Here is a 15,801-nt window from a genome sequence, read left to right as displayed (position 1 = left end):
GGGCTCGCTGACCTTTGGGGCCGCGTCTCCTGAAATCTTGCCTTCGCTGACTTTTCTAAAGGGCTGAACTTTAAAAACGCCTGTGCTGCTCAGCCCGGAGGCAAACAGATCGAGAAGTTCCTAGGCGCTTTCCCGGGAAGAGCCGTGCGTTGTGCGCGGGGTGCGCGTCCTGTGACAGCGCGGAAACCGTGCGGGGGGGCCCCCCTCCCCGGGAGAACAGCCCCCCTCCCCGGGAGAACACCTCCCCCTCCCCGGGAGAACACCCCCCCCCTCCCCGGGAGAACACCCGCCCCCCTCCCCGGGAGAACACCCCCCCTCCCCGGGAGAACACCCCCCCCCTCCCCGGGAGAACACCCGCCTGCGGGGCGCGGGACCTTGTTTCCTCTCAGCTTGAGTTGTGCGCTCTGTCTCGTCCTTTGGGGGGAAAAAAGACGGTTCTAAAGTGGCTCTTGAGTTGGGTCTCGAAACATTTTACTCCCCGTGTAGCTGAAGACAACAAAAAGCCTGACCATGTCCTTGTGGCTAATTTTTGCAGTTGCTACACTGTAGGCCCTGTCCCAAGTGGGCTTGTGAGAAAGGCGCTCCCCTCGTTTTTTCCCCCCCTCCCCACCCCCCCAGACAGAACCATTCCCCCCCTGGAAGCTTTGACGGTCTCCATCCTACGCAGCTGTGTTTGCAGGGCCCGGAGACAGGTGGGGGAGCAGCCTCCAGGCCAAAGCTGCTAATTCCCTCTCGGAGGACTGTGAATAGCTATTAAAATTTAAAGATCACACACACATGCACACACACACACACTTTTCTTTTTTGGGGTGGCGGTCACTCACTGTTGCACAAGGGCAGCTGCACAACAAATTGCCCCAATTTGCCAGACCGAGGCTGAGGGTTGTCAGTGTTCTCCAGCCGCCTAAGCATCGCCGCCGGCCACTGCTGCGTCTTGCTAGGCACCTCAGAAAGCTGGGCCCTGGGGCCTTGGCCACGTTGCGGGACTGATTATGAGCCGTGGGAGAGGGGCCCACCATCTCAACAGACACATCCCAAAGTTCACGTGAGCACGGGCGATAGGCAGTAGTCACATTGAGAGGTCTCTGCTGGGCTGAGCCTTCACAGGTGAGAATTCTCTACCTGGGTCAAAGGATAGCAAATAAGGCACACTGAAATGGTAGTGTTTTTCAGACTTCAGGATGGAAGGATGTCTTTTCCAATCTGGGACCAGGCCCCTGTGGCTGCGCCCTGAGGGCTTTAGCTCCAAGCAGCCAGTGCTCCTCAGGACCCCCAAGCTGTGGCCTGTGCTGTTTCCTCCTCCTGGCGTTCCCCCCACCCTCTTCTCTGCTTTGCAAGCTCTTGTTTGTCTTTCAAGACTTGTCTCAAATGCAACCTCTCTGAAGTCTTTCAAAGCCATGCCCATGTGCCAATCCCCCCCTTAGAATGAATAATCCTGTCACCTGTTAAGTAGAACTCTGTGGCTTGATCTCTGTAACACACCACACTGTGTTATGCATATTTTTTTATACCTTTTCCTCTCCTGATAGAGTATACTCTTTGTCAAGGCAGGGAATACATCTTATTTACCTCATACCCATCACACTAAAAACACTCAGGGAAAAATCTGTTGAATGAATAAAGAAACGTGCTTCGTTTTTAAACATTTAAAAAGGGGCAATTTGTTTTCTTTCTTCAGGTTCTCTTAGTTTAACTGCCAGACATCATGACTGTGTCTGCAGAGCTAAAGGTAAACAATTTAAGTTTAGGTTAAAGTCTGATTTTCAAAGCTCAGAGACGTTCTTCTGCTCATGGCAAGGAAAGTTTGATGTGGCCTTAGGTGGGAAATTCCTGTATCTCCAGCACTGAGTTAATGCATCTGCTCCTACAAAATCCCCTGAGAGCAATTGTCACTGCAGACACAGGGGCTTGTGACCGTAGTTCTCCTATCACTTTGGTGAAGCCTTAAATGTCACACTGACACATCGTTATTTATTAGACTTCATTCATTAAGTCGCTCCAGCTAGAAACCTGGAAATGTCCTTGGAACTTCCCTTTCCCTCACTTCCCAAGCCCAGTTATCACTGAGTCATGTCACATTTTCTCCAAAATATCTCTCAGATTTGTCCACTGTTCTTCATCTCTGCCATTGCCTGGTTCCAAGTCACTGTTGCTTCCTACCTGGACAACTGCCAAGGCCTTCTAGTTAGTCTTTCTGCATCTTGTCTTGCCTCCCATCCTGTCATTCCCTGGCCCACCACCTTTCAGTGGCTGCACTTAGCATAATCCTTTACGTGGCCTTGTGTGGTCTGTCTCCACGTCTTTCTCACTGAATATACTAGCCTTCAGGTCCTTGAACTTTCCAAAGTCTTGCCTACTCCGAGGATTATCCACGTGCTTACTTCTCCTGGGAATACTCGTTCACTCTCTTGGATCACTTCTCATCTTTCAGAAATCACTTGCAATGGCGCATCCTTGGAGATGCGTTCCCTGGCTCTCCTCTCCACTCCACCTTTCCTGAATAAATCAGATCCCAACTACTGCCCTTCCTGATGCCTTGTTTTTCCTTCATGTTATCACAGGTTGTCATTTTGAAATTAGTGATGTTTTCATTTGTTTTAGGTCTGTCTCCCCATCCGCTGTAGATCACAGGAAGGCAGGGGTTGTATCTTTGTTCAAAAGAGTTTACCTGTTTGCCCAGTGCAGAAAAAATACTCTGCACAGTGCTGCAATGAGAAAGGCTAACGGGTCCTGTGTAACAGGCCTTTGGCATGAAAATAACTTCATGCAAAAAAATAAATCATAATCTGAAATGAGACTCAAAGATGTTTATGCACATGGAGCAAGCAAAGGGAAGACTTGAGTTATGATATGATATCCCACGGCCTTTCTCCACTGCTATTTGAAAACTAAGACGAGAACAAGAACAGAAATATTTGTTTTACAGCTCTACCAAGACGCAGCCCTCCCCTTTCTCTCCCCCTTGCATCAAGTACATCCTGTACTTTTGGCAACATGTTGACTGGATATTTAAAAGCTGTGAACTGTTCAGAAAATTTCACATACTGGGTTATGGGCCATGTGTGTTTGATCAAAATTCAATTACTACACTGTACCATACTTGGAAACCTATCATCCCAAGTTATGAAGTATGACGAAATAGGCGAACCTAATTGGTTCAGTATGGGAACAGTATCAACCAAGCTTGTTATGATAAATAGCTTCCTGTGTTAAAGGTTCTCTAGAGCTTATAAGTATCTTGGCTCACCTCCTCGGTGGAATAGGAATATTGCTCCCAGGGACCCCCTAGATCACTGTCCCTCCAATGCAGCGGCAGTTCCGTTTTCTTCAACTTACTGCCCCTGAAAAAGAAAAACGCTGTGCGATTTTCCCTCTTCCTTCTCATTTCTTCATTTAGAATTTGAGCACCTGGTAACTTCTTTAGCTCCCCCCCATAGAAAAACAACTTTGAAAAGCATGAAGCATTCCAAATTGAAAAAAAAAAAGAAACAGACAAAACATCAGATGTTCTCATACCCACCAGTCAGAATGAACAAATAATATCTTTTCCTATTTCCATCAGATCTTTTGTCTTTGTTTTTTATGTGCCCTTTATCCTGCTTCTTGGGACCAAAGATGGGCCACCATTTATTAAACCACAGTATTTATGAGACTTACAAGCTAAGTTCTGAGGTACTTTAACACACTTGAATCAAGAGCATGTACGTCACATTACGGAGAAGTACCTTAAGTTGTAAGCCTTTCAGGTGTTGAAATGGACTCAGTGAGAATCCCTGGTCTTTATTGTAGATGAGATTATAAAGATCCACAGAGGAGGAAGGTTGCTGAAGGTGTGGGGAGACAGATCAAGAAGTTGTCTTAACAGTTTAGAAAGGGTATAAAGATAGAAGAAACAAAACAAAATACCTCCATACTTTGTGGTCACCATGGGCACGTGTATAATAATTTTTCTTTAGAAGTGACATTTTGGGTTGGTTTAAAACTATTTTCTTCTAGTGATCTCAGTAAAGGGCAAAAACAATTGGTTGACTGACATTTTAACTTCTAAAAAAAAAGAACAAAAACCAATCAGTAGCACTGGCATTTTGCTCAGAAGACAGCTTTAAGGCCAGGAAAATGTGCATATGTTTACCCTTGATTCAAGTCTACTCCTTGTAGTTGCTCCCCTGAGTTTGTTTTCAGCTTAGCCACCATTTGTATTAGACCATCCTCCTTAACTTTTTAACAAAAAAGCATAAGGCTAAACTTGCATTTCTCCCCTGGAAAAAATTTTGTGTTCCACGAAAAGTTCTTTTGGTAAAAAGCAAGAGCCTTGCTTTGCCCTTGACAATAATTCATCCATCGTGAGTGCTGCAGGACATAACCAAGACCCAGAGAAGGATCCCCGGTGCAGGCAAATCTGCAAGCCCACGCGGGGAAAGGGAAGATACCGCGTGGCTTAGCAGTTTGAAATCACAGTGCTGCCAAGATTAGATCAGAGAAGTTCTTGTTCTCTGCAGTACCATTAGGTTTACTTTAGACATTGCAGTTAGCTTAAAAGTCGTGATATCAAAAATGGCCCACTTGTCTGTTTCCCTCCATCAGGTGGATGCTAGTATCGTGATCTTTCTGTAATTTTTAGATAGAACTTCTAACAAGAAGTGCTCCCTGAGAGCTGTAAACTTCAAAAAATAGAATGTGACTGTAGACACTTATGCTGCTACATAATTTTTTTCGTTTAACAAATGTCTGATTTTGGTGAAATCAGCTTTTTTTATTTTTTATTTTTGTATTGAAAAGCCCAATTGAATAACATGGAAGGTGCCAGAATAAATGCTATTATCTGTGTACTGTAATTAAGGAAATAGCCCTTGTCACTCTAATAGGGACCAGGCTCTGCCTGCCTGTCATAAAATTAAATGATAAGAATTTCTGGAGTGTAGCAAAGAAGTAAAGGGAAGTTAGTTGCTAGCATGTGGTTATGAATAGTAGATAAAATGGAGTGATACAGTTTATAGAGAGTGACAAAGAAGTTAAGTAACAAAAACATATTAACTTTTCTAATTTAATGAAATAACTATTTCAGGAAAAGAAACTTCAGTTTCTCTCTTTGGGAAAAGTTGATGTTTTCTTCATAAACTCCAGTGTATTATTTTACAGCATAAGTCACCAAATACAGGTCAACTCTATCATAGTAAACATCAGTTTGTTTGTTTGTTCATTTGTGTTTTAAATGTGTTTTTATTGATTTCAGAGGAAGGAAGGGAGAGGGAGAGAGAGAGAAACATCAACGATGAGAGAGAGAGTCATTGACCAGCTGCCTCCTGCACACCCCTTGCTGGGGATCGAGCCCGCAACCCGGGCATGTGCCCTGATTTGGAATCAAACTTCGATCTCCTGGATTATAGGTCAATGCTCAACAGCTGAGCCACGCCGGCTGGGCATAAACATCACTTTTTAGACAATTCTCTCAGTAATCACAATAAACATTTTACTGTAAAAAAAGGAGTACTGAGCTTTGGAAACAGCCACATTACACAGTTCTGAAGTGATGCTGAGAGAAGGGAAATTCGCCTGTGGGCTCAGTGTGCCAAAGTGTGGTGCCCCATCTTTTCTCTGGTGTTCTCTATCACTCTCTTTCCTTCTCTCTCTGTCTGCTTATCTACCTTGGCTACAGTAGCCCCCACTTATCCAAGGGGGATATGTTCAAAGGCCCTCAGTGGATGACTGAAACCGTGAAAGTACTGAACCCTGTATACACTGTGATTTTTTCCTATACATGCATACCTACGATAAAGTGTAATTTATAAGTTAGGCACAGTAAGGGATTAACAACAATAATGATAAAATGGGACAATTATAACAATATACTATAATAAAAGTTATGTGAATGTCATCTCTCAAAATTCCTTCTTGCACTGTACCCACTTTTTCACTTACAGGAAGCACTTTGTGGCTTTTCTTTGGCATATCTGAATCGCCAGCATCACTGCTCTTGCACTTTGGGGCCATTATTAAATAAAATAAGGGTGACTTGAATATAAGCATTTGCAGTACCGAAATAGTTGATCTGATAACCAAGATGACTTGTCAGTTGTTTAACGGGCAGGTAGCTGACATGCTGGACAAAGGGATGATCCACATCCCCGGTGGGAAGACTCAGGATGGCGTGAGATTTCTTCATGCTACTCACGATGGTGTGCAACTTAAAACTTATGACTTGTTTATTTCTGGAATTTTCCATTTAATATTTTCAGACCGCGGTTGACTAAGGGTAACTGAAAGCATGAAAAGCAAAACTGCAGCATCGCTTTGTTTCAAAAATGGCAAAGAGAAGCATAAGGAGGCTGAGAAGTCTGTGAATAAACCTCACCCTGGAGCCAGGAAATATAAGAAAACTGGTCTATTTTCTTTAGAAGGAATTGAAGTGAAGGAGTGGTGGTCTGCAGAGGAAGGAAGCAGAGAGCACTGTGTTAACTATCATCTCAACAATTGTCGTGTTTTGTACTTTGGAAGACCTGGTGCAGGGCAAGCTTTTCCTGCAAAGGACCGAATAGCACGTACTCTCAGCTTTGCGAGCCATGCGGTCTCTGTCCCAGCTACTCAACTCTGCTTCGTAGCACAAACGCAGCCCAGATAACATGCAGACCAAGGAGCAGGGCCGTGTTCCAATCTAGCTTTATTTATAGACACTGATATTTGAATTTATTATGTTTTCAGGTGTCATGAAATATAATCCTTCCTTTCATTTTCCCCCCAATCCTTTAAAAATGTAAAGACCATTCTCAGTTCACGGGCCTCAGTAAACCAGGTGACGGGCTGGGTTTGGCCCACAGGCTGTAGTTTGCTGACTCCTAATCTAACTGATCATATATATTTTTCCCCACTTAACAAATGTCTGTTAAGCACCTACTTTGACCAAAATGGTTTTAAAGCATTATGATAAATATTAAAATGTAGAAGGCATTTAACAAACATTTAACCCATTGCGATTGTTTGTCTACTCTCAGCCACCAAAGCTTTTTTACCGTTCCGGTCGTATGTCTGCTCTCAGCCACCACAGCAAGGAACCGTACGAATCTTAACTATTCATTCATGTATCAGTTCATAATTTCTCTGAAAGCCCTTAATTCCGACCAGTACGACACCCATGTCCAAATTTAATATGACCGCAAAGGGTTAATACATGTCCATTGAGCTCTACTAGGTCCCAGGCACAGTGCTAGGTGCTGGAGATGTGATGGGGAACAACATAGACACTGCCTTGCTCTCGAGAGTGTTCGTTATGATGGAGCATGGGGGTGTAGGGACTGTGGAAGCACATGACAGATACAACTGACTTTGAGTGTCTTGTGCTTTTTTTTAATGGTACGTTGTATTTGATCTTCGTATCTCTAATGCTCCCCCTATATATCACTATCTGATTACTCTTAAGGTAGAGTATGATGACATTTCCCTGAAGTCAGAGAAGTAAAACCTTATCTAGAACAATTTCTGTTCCAGGAAGGACAAATTGTTGCCCCCTCCATTATGGATATGGTCCAGTGAATCTTCCACCAGATGTCCATCTGATCTCCCCAGGATATGGTATCATATAGGGGGCTAAGCCTGGGTTTCTGCTATTGGAAGAGTGAGCACTCAGCAGCAATGGCATCCAGACCCAACATGGTGAGAAAAATCTTTCTATGACACTGAACCCCGTAAATAACAGCCATCTCTGCCGCTATGGCCACTGACTTTATTCGTGAACACACTGAGCAAGTTCTGGCATAACTAGGAGAGATGCTGACGTGTTCACAGATCACATCACCTTTTCCTACTGTTATTGGGAGACTCCTCTGCAGTGGGAGCCCTCTGATAAGCATTCCCACAGAACACAAATATTCTCACACTCTGGGGCCATTCGGTGTAGTCCGTCCTTACAACTCTCTTCCATTCATCTTTGTTACCAACCCTCCAAGTCTATGACCATCTAGCTAAGCCATTCAGCACTACTGACAAATTAGTATGGAATTGTACCTCTCCTGTTCCCTTTCCAGGCAAAGGGGCGATCAGATGTACTGCTTGAGGTTCAGCCTGCTGAAAGAATGACCTTTCCTTCCTGTCCTTCAGAGTCACTCTTCAGTAGGGCATACTGCTCCTCAGTCCACTTTTAGCTGGTGCATATTCCTGCAGGTTTTTCTGCTTCCTCAAGTCACTTTTCATAAGCAACTCCCACAAGCTATTAGAATGTGTTGAAGAAAAGATGGCAAATACCCCTGAGTAGGTGCGCTGGGAGCGTGAATGACCTGCCCATGCAGCTTACAACACTGCCTTTACCACCTGCTCAAATACAATATTTTGTTTAAAATTCCACTTGATTTTGGAGTGTTTCTATATGTGCCAAATTCTATGGCTTGAGGGATTAGATAATATACAGCCTATAATAGGCAGCTTAGGTCACGTGGTCCCTTGGTATTCCACAGTCAAACATTCAGTTTCTACCAGCCAGAAGAAGTTTCTCAAAAAGAGACTATATATTTGTAGAAGACTGCATGGCTTTTCTCCAAACCCCAGGGGCTTATATTTTGATTCTGCTATTGGAGCTATCTGTCCAGTATCCATCAGTCATACACACTTTGAGCACCATGATTCTGCTAGATCCCATGTCCAAGCTGATTGATCCACAGCCTGGACCAGCTGGAGAATCTTCACTTGCTCTGGGGCCTAATCAAAGTTGACAGTTCTTAGGGGTTATTTGTAAATGTGTCCAGCAGCTTATCCAAATGGGGTAGAGTTGTCTCCAAAACCCCGAGAGGCCTTCTAAGCACCTCTATGCAGAGGTGGCAGAGCCGTGGATTTTTGTGAGGTTTATCTCACACCCTTTCATGTACACATGTTTTATCAAGTTTAGGATTGCAGCTGCTTTTTATTTACTGTGTCTTAAGAATATGATATCATCCATGTACTGAACTACCATGATGTCCTGTGGGATGGTGAGGTGATCAATGTCCTGTTGACTATTTTTTGGCAAAAAGCCAGAGCTGCTGTAGCCCTGGGGTAAAACACAACTGTTTACCAGCCAGATGAAAGCAAACTCTTCTGGTATTCTGGGCTTATTGGGATAGAGAACAGAGCATTTATCAGATCAATAACTCTGTATCATGTGCCAGGGTCTGTGTTCATTTGCTCTGGCAAAGAGACCATATCTGAAAAAGCAATTGCAATTGAAGTGCAACCACATGACCGAATTTAAGAGAATCCATTGTCATTCTCCAAAACCTATATATTTTTTTTTTTTTTTTTAGTATCTTTATTGATTTCAGAGAGAGGAAGGGAGAGGGAGAGAGAGAGAGATAGAAACATCAATAATGAGAGTCATTGATCGGCTGCCTTCTGCACGTCCCCTACTGGGGATCGAGCGCACAACCCGGGCATGTGCCCTGACAGGGAATTGAACTGCGATCTCCTGGATTCTAGGTCAATGCTCAGCCGCTGAGCAATGCGCGGCCAGGTGAAAACCTATACATCTTAAAAAAACAAAATAAAAAACAAACCTATATATCTTCTGTAATGGCCACAGTGGTGAATTAAATGTGGCTATGATAAAAATCATCACCCCAGCATCTTCCATTCATTTTTACTGACTTGGTGAATTACTTTAAGGTGCACATTCTTGTAACCAACACGTGAGTCAAGAAATACAACTTTGCCAGTTGCCCCAGAAACCTCTACATGTGCCTCATCCCAATCACAGCCCTCTTCCTTGCTTCAAAAGTAACAGCTATTCTGACTTTACTCTCTTGCATTTTTATGCTTTTATTACCTAAGTATACATCCTTAAATATTACAGTTTGACCATGTCCATTATGTTTTTAAGTTGCTTTGAATCTAAGGTTCCTGCCCCATGCCCCCTTTTATTTTTATCATTTACCCTAGCCCATTTGAACTGTAGTTTCCCAAAGCCTGGATATTTTTAATGAATACTCATGGAGCAATTCCATGTGCTTCTTTCCCTTTGTATTTCCTGCAGATTGGCAGCTGGATCCAGACACTTGATTGGACTCAAGTTCAATCCCTTTGGTAATACTATGGGTGATGTTATTATGTTCTTTCATTAGAAGACACATGATATCTATCTGATTTTTCACTTTTTATGATTTCAACGGCTGATGATGCTCAAGGTCTAAACCCATGTACTTATCAGAGGTTTCAAACTGTGATAGTCTATCATTTTGTTTTCATATTAATTGGAATAATTTTATAAAAAAATAATTCCCCTTGTTTATTATTTGATTAGCCAGCTAATGTAGAAAATAGACAAGATAGATGCTTGGTTCTTTCCTCTTGTTTATCCAGTTCTCCAGGAAGTGAAATGAGTTCCTTTTCATCCTCAGAAGGTGACCAATTAATTTTTTCTTTTTCACTATTATTATAAACTCATGAATTTAAACTTATTTGTTGCAATTCAATTTATTGCAATTTTTATTGAAGCTGAAATTGTCCATCTTTGGCTAATAGGAGCCTCCTCAAGTTTGCTCCTGACTCTTTTTGACATGATGCCAGTGGTCCTTAATAGCTTCCTTGCTATCTGCTATGTCAAGATGTTCCAGGCACATCTTGTTCATATCATTCCCCAGGCCTGGAACCAGTCATTTCCCCCCAAATTCCTGGTTTCTTTAATGAAAAATGGTACTTCAAAACCACAATCTAAGCATTGGGGATGCTCAAATTTCTGGATCTCTAATGGGTTCTAATTCATACTGATATTTTTCCATTTAAGTTTAGGCTACAGGACTTTTTTCTTAATTTCTTCTATGTTAGATCTGTATCTCCTTTCTTCCACACAGAATCTTGGTTCTCAAGGACACAATAGATGTAGAATATCCCATAATTTTTCATTTGCTTTGTCCTACATTACACATATAACAGTCTTAGAATTGCTATAACTAATACTACCACTGCCAATTATGATTACTGAAAGTATAATTTAAAAATATTTCTATTTTGCATATGCTATTTCCATCTCCCCCATTTTAATGGTTTTCAAATCATACAGCTATTATATACTATAAGCTCTTATTTTAAACCCTAATTTAGTCTTAGCTATTCAATTAAGTATATATTTAAATCCCACTATCAGTTTCAATGTCAATGTTTCTCTAGTTATTTTTGTTGTCTGAAGCTCACTGGCCAAGATCGCAGTACCCAATAGAATTTTCTCTGATGATGGAAATGTATAAATGCATTATATAGTATGATAGCTACTAGCTATGTATATTTTTTGAGCACTTGAAATGTAGCTAATTTGATTGGAGAATTGAATTTCTAATTTTACTTCATTTAACTCATTAACATTAAATTTTAAATAGCCACATGTGGCTAGTGGCTACCACATTGATCAGATTTCTTAGGAAGGGCTCATGGGAAAAATATTCCTTGAGTTCTTTCATGTAAATAACAGTTTGCACCTTTTATGTTTATAGGTCAGTTTTGCTGTATTGAAAATCCTTGGTTCACATTTTCTTTCTCTGAGCATCATATGTATGTTACTCCATTTTCTTCTGGCATAAAATGTTACTGTTGAAAAATCTAATGACAATACAATTTTTTCCTTATAAGTCATGTGCTCTTTTTGCCTAAATGCCTGAAAGATAATTTTTCCTTAAAGCTCAGTAATTTTTCTAGAATATGTCTTAGTGCTTCTGTAGATACTTCATCATAATCAATCACAAATGATAATTTCATTAATTATGAATGCTACTGCATGCCATGGATTACCCAGCATTCTATTTACATTGGCAAAGTGTTCAGCACTTTGTTCTAAACCAAGGATATGACTGAATCAATCCTCAAGTCCAATCTTGGAGGTCTTTGAGGGTCTGTTTCCTGGAACCACTTCTTGTACCAATTTATGTATCAGTGTTTAGTTAGGAGACAGAAACCATACCAGTAATCAGAACAGAGAGAATTTATGATAAAACAGATAATAACTTTATAAACAGCATGGCCATTTTAGATATATTTTCTCAGGCACACAATATGCTCTTTCAATATGTAATTTTAAATACTTTTATTTTTTATTTCATGGAAGATTTTAGTACTTGTTTTTCTTTCTCTCTTTGGGTTTCTTCAGTGGTTCCTATTATCCATATGTTGGATTTTCTTTGCGTATCTTCAATATTTGTCATTTTCTCTTGGCCTCTATTTTATTTTCCCTCATTTATTTTTGAATGTTGTTGTTTTTTCACTATTTTAAAGCCATTACACGTTGTATTTATTTGTTTGTTCTTGTCTTTCTCCTACAACAGTCTTCATTTTTTAAAAAAAAAATTGGTTTTTCCCTTTTATTGATAATTCTTCTTTGAGTTCTGTTACATTGTTTCTGAGTTTTTCTAATTCTGACTTATGCTATTTTTCCTTATAGTGTATCTTTTTCTTAATATCTTTTAGCTAATTTTGAAATAATATGTTACAGTTTTGATTTGTCTCTGAGCACGTCTTTCAAGTGTGATTTTATTGTCTGTAGGGATGTTATTCTGCTCCATTTCTTTTATTTTTTAAATAGTAAAGTTTTATGGTTTGATCTTGATATTTCTTTGTTTGTTACTCATTTTTAATGTAAATTAAACTTTTAAAGGAAATTTCTTTCAGATAGATTTTCTAACTTTACAGTGGTCCCTCTTCTGTCACTTTATGTAGTATTAAAAAATATGGTGGCTTGTGTTCTGAGATTTTCTGGCTCTATTCCCCTCCCACAGTTTGAGCTAGACCTTCTTTTACATTTATCTCTATTGCTCCTATCCTGCTCAAGTGTAATTCTACTTGTAGCAGTTTCTCCTGTGAGGTTCTGTCTTGGAAGGAAGGTCTGTTGACTGTTTTAGGAGTTCAGAAGAATAAGACTGATCCAGCCCCATTTAATCCATGCTCCTCACCTGCTACACTCATCCACTATTGGGGTTTCTGCTGTTATTCTCAATTTGGCCTATTCAACTTCTAGTCAGTATTTGTTGCCTTTTCAGTCCATCAATTGCATTGTTGCTTTTCTCTGTTTTTCCCCACACAGATGCTGATAACTTATAGCTCTTGTTACTGTAAATGTCTTTTCCCCACCCATTTGTATTATGGGTTTTAGGGAATACTTATTACCTAGTTTTGTTGTAAATATGGGCCACATTTGGTCTTATATTAATTTACTGTATATTTTAATGTGGAGATTCAACAAGATCTAAAACTATGTTGCCACTATCTTTCCCTTTCAAGTCACTGGTGATTGTATTAATACGCAGTTCCCTCAGGGATGTGATATTGTTTTTGATTCACTACTTGGTTTGTTTCACTTGTTCCTTTCCTTTATGATAAGGGAATGAATGTGGAGATTCTACCACTTGCCAAAATGTTATTACAGCTTGGTCTTCTGGAATGGAAAATAACCACAGAGTGGGTTCATGGACTTTCTTGGCTCATTACAAGATGAATTCTGTCCAAAAGTGCATGTATTGCTGACCCTCCTGAGTTCTTACACTTACTAGTGAGTCACAGTTGCCTGTTGTGTCCCTAAGGATTAATGCTAGCTAAGAACAAGTGTCTGGTAATACATCCCAAAGTCTGAGCATTTCCCTTTTCTCAGTGCATAGTTACTCTGGCAAATACCTTTGGTTTGTTTAAGGAGACAAAGATAAAGTTTACAATTCGTACTTGGGACAGGGCTGCAGGTCCTTCCTTGTGGGTACCTGGTTCCTTTATTCAAAGGGCTCAAACAGAACTGGATCAATTTCTGGGAATTGGGTAAGGAAATCTGACTTTGCATTAAGGCAACTCAAATCATCAGTGCCCCAATTTTCCAGAATTCTTTCTTGGCTTTTTGGCTTTAGTCCTAGAAATCCTGTGATAAATAATCTTATTCTTGAGGGTCAAACCATTCTGATTATGACTATTCTTGCTGCTTATATAGTAACCAGTTAGTGCTACCACTAGACCTCTGCCACTCAAGAATCCTATTATCACCACCATACTCAGCTATTTCAATAGGAGCATCACCTATGTAGGGCAGGCACAATATTGTTTTTAAAGATATTGGTGCTTCAACAAAATGTATTTCTCTGTCTTAGTTAAGGGAACATTCTTTGGACCCTCTTTGCAAACATAGTTAGATGGTGAATGAGCAGGTCATAAATAATAATTCCATTTCAACGTTATTATTTCCCTTAGTCTTTGTTTTTCCCCCCTCTACATTTTTGTTTTTTTAATCACCGAGGACATTTTTTCCATTGCTTTTCAGAGAGAGTGGAAGGGAGGGAGGGAGGGGGAGAGAGAGAGAGACATTGATGTGAAAGAGACACATCGATTGGTTGCCTCCTGCACGTGCCCGGACCAGGGGCCAGAGATCAAGCCTGCAACCGAGGTATACGCCCTTGGACGGAACTGAACCCAGGACTCTTCAGTCCACAGGCTGATGCTCTAACCACTGAGCCAAACCAGCTAGGGCTCCCTCTCTACATTTTGACATTTCAGTCTCACTTGGGGTGGCCTCTGTTGAAACCAGATTTAAGTTCATCAACTGAATAAACAGATGCATTCTTTTGAATTAGATCACTGAATTAAAGACTGCTAGCATATGTTTTGATAATTTCTTCTTGTTGATCTAGCCCTTCCCCCATCTGAATCCATTATAGTGGTGCCTCAGTTTTCGAATGTAATCCGTTCCGGAGGACCATTCAAGTTCTGAAACGATCAAAAACCGAGGGATCAACAGCCCACAGCTGGGCCTCAGGATCTTGCCCTCAGCAGAAGCCGGGTGGCGTGTTCCACTCCCCAGGCATGGTGGAAATCAAAGCATTTCCTTCCGGGTTTACGGCTGTCGTAACTTGAAATGTTCTTCAACAGAAATGTTTGTAGCAACGGAGACTTTCGAAAACCAAGGTACCACTGTATCATGCATATCTCCCAGGTTTCTACAGATGTAAATAAGCAGAAAACTATAACTATTTTAGTAGATAAACTCTCTTTGCTTGTCTTCCTGCGGCATCATGGGATTTGACTTTTTTTTTACAGGCCAAGAGATAATGACAAGTGCTGTGGTGGAATACAGAGCTAACTGGGGTCACGGGGCAGGTAGGTGCCTCGGGAAAGGTCAGTGCAGCGTCTCCACATCAGCCAGAGCTGCTTTATTTGGTGAGGAGCAAGGATTGCTTCTTCTGACAAGCACAGCGCAGTGGATAATGGGGCTCCAGGGACTCATATTTATCTGAATTTACCCAAATGTTCTCATCTCAGGGTTCCACTCCTTCTAATCAAAATCTATCTTGACTATAAAAGACCTGGCAAGGTTGTGAATTCAGTTTGAATTGTAATTCAAAACTCTCATGATCATCAGCTTTGGCATCTTACTTTTGTGCATGTCATCCCCTTGACTTTAAGAGATTAGAGACTATATGATGGTGGTTACAGAAATTCTCCAATCCTCTAATTTTGCCTAGAGCACATAATTTAAAGAAATGTCAAGGCATGAGCTTATATTGCCTTTCTTTAAGCCCTCCAGGGTTTCCGTAGGGTTCAGTTTACCCCATAGTCCTTGTCTGCTCCATTTTTATCATACCAATTTACCAAAAGGCTTGCCTTCAATGGGCAGATAATTTAAGTCTCTCAAATGTGTCATAATTTAAATAATTTTATTGTAACTGTTCCACAGATTGCCAGTGACCGTTTTTTGGTGGTAACCAAATCATTTCTGCATTTGGATCTAACCAAATCAGATAACTACTTCCAAATCCGGGTTGTTGAGAATCTGTTGTCTATAACCAGTTTCACAAACTATATTAGTACATGAGATAAAAAAACACC

Source organism: Miniopterus natalensis, chromosome 9 (genome assembly GCF_054644295.1).
Source record: "Miniopterus natalensis isolate mMinNat1 chromosome 9, mMinNat1.hap1, whole genome shotgun sequence".
In the NCBI taxonomy this organism is placed as follows: Eukaryota; Metazoa; Chordata; class Mammalia; order Chiroptera; family Miniopteridae; genus Miniopterus; species Miniopterus natalensis.
Note: the sequence above shows the minus strand (reverse complement) of the source record.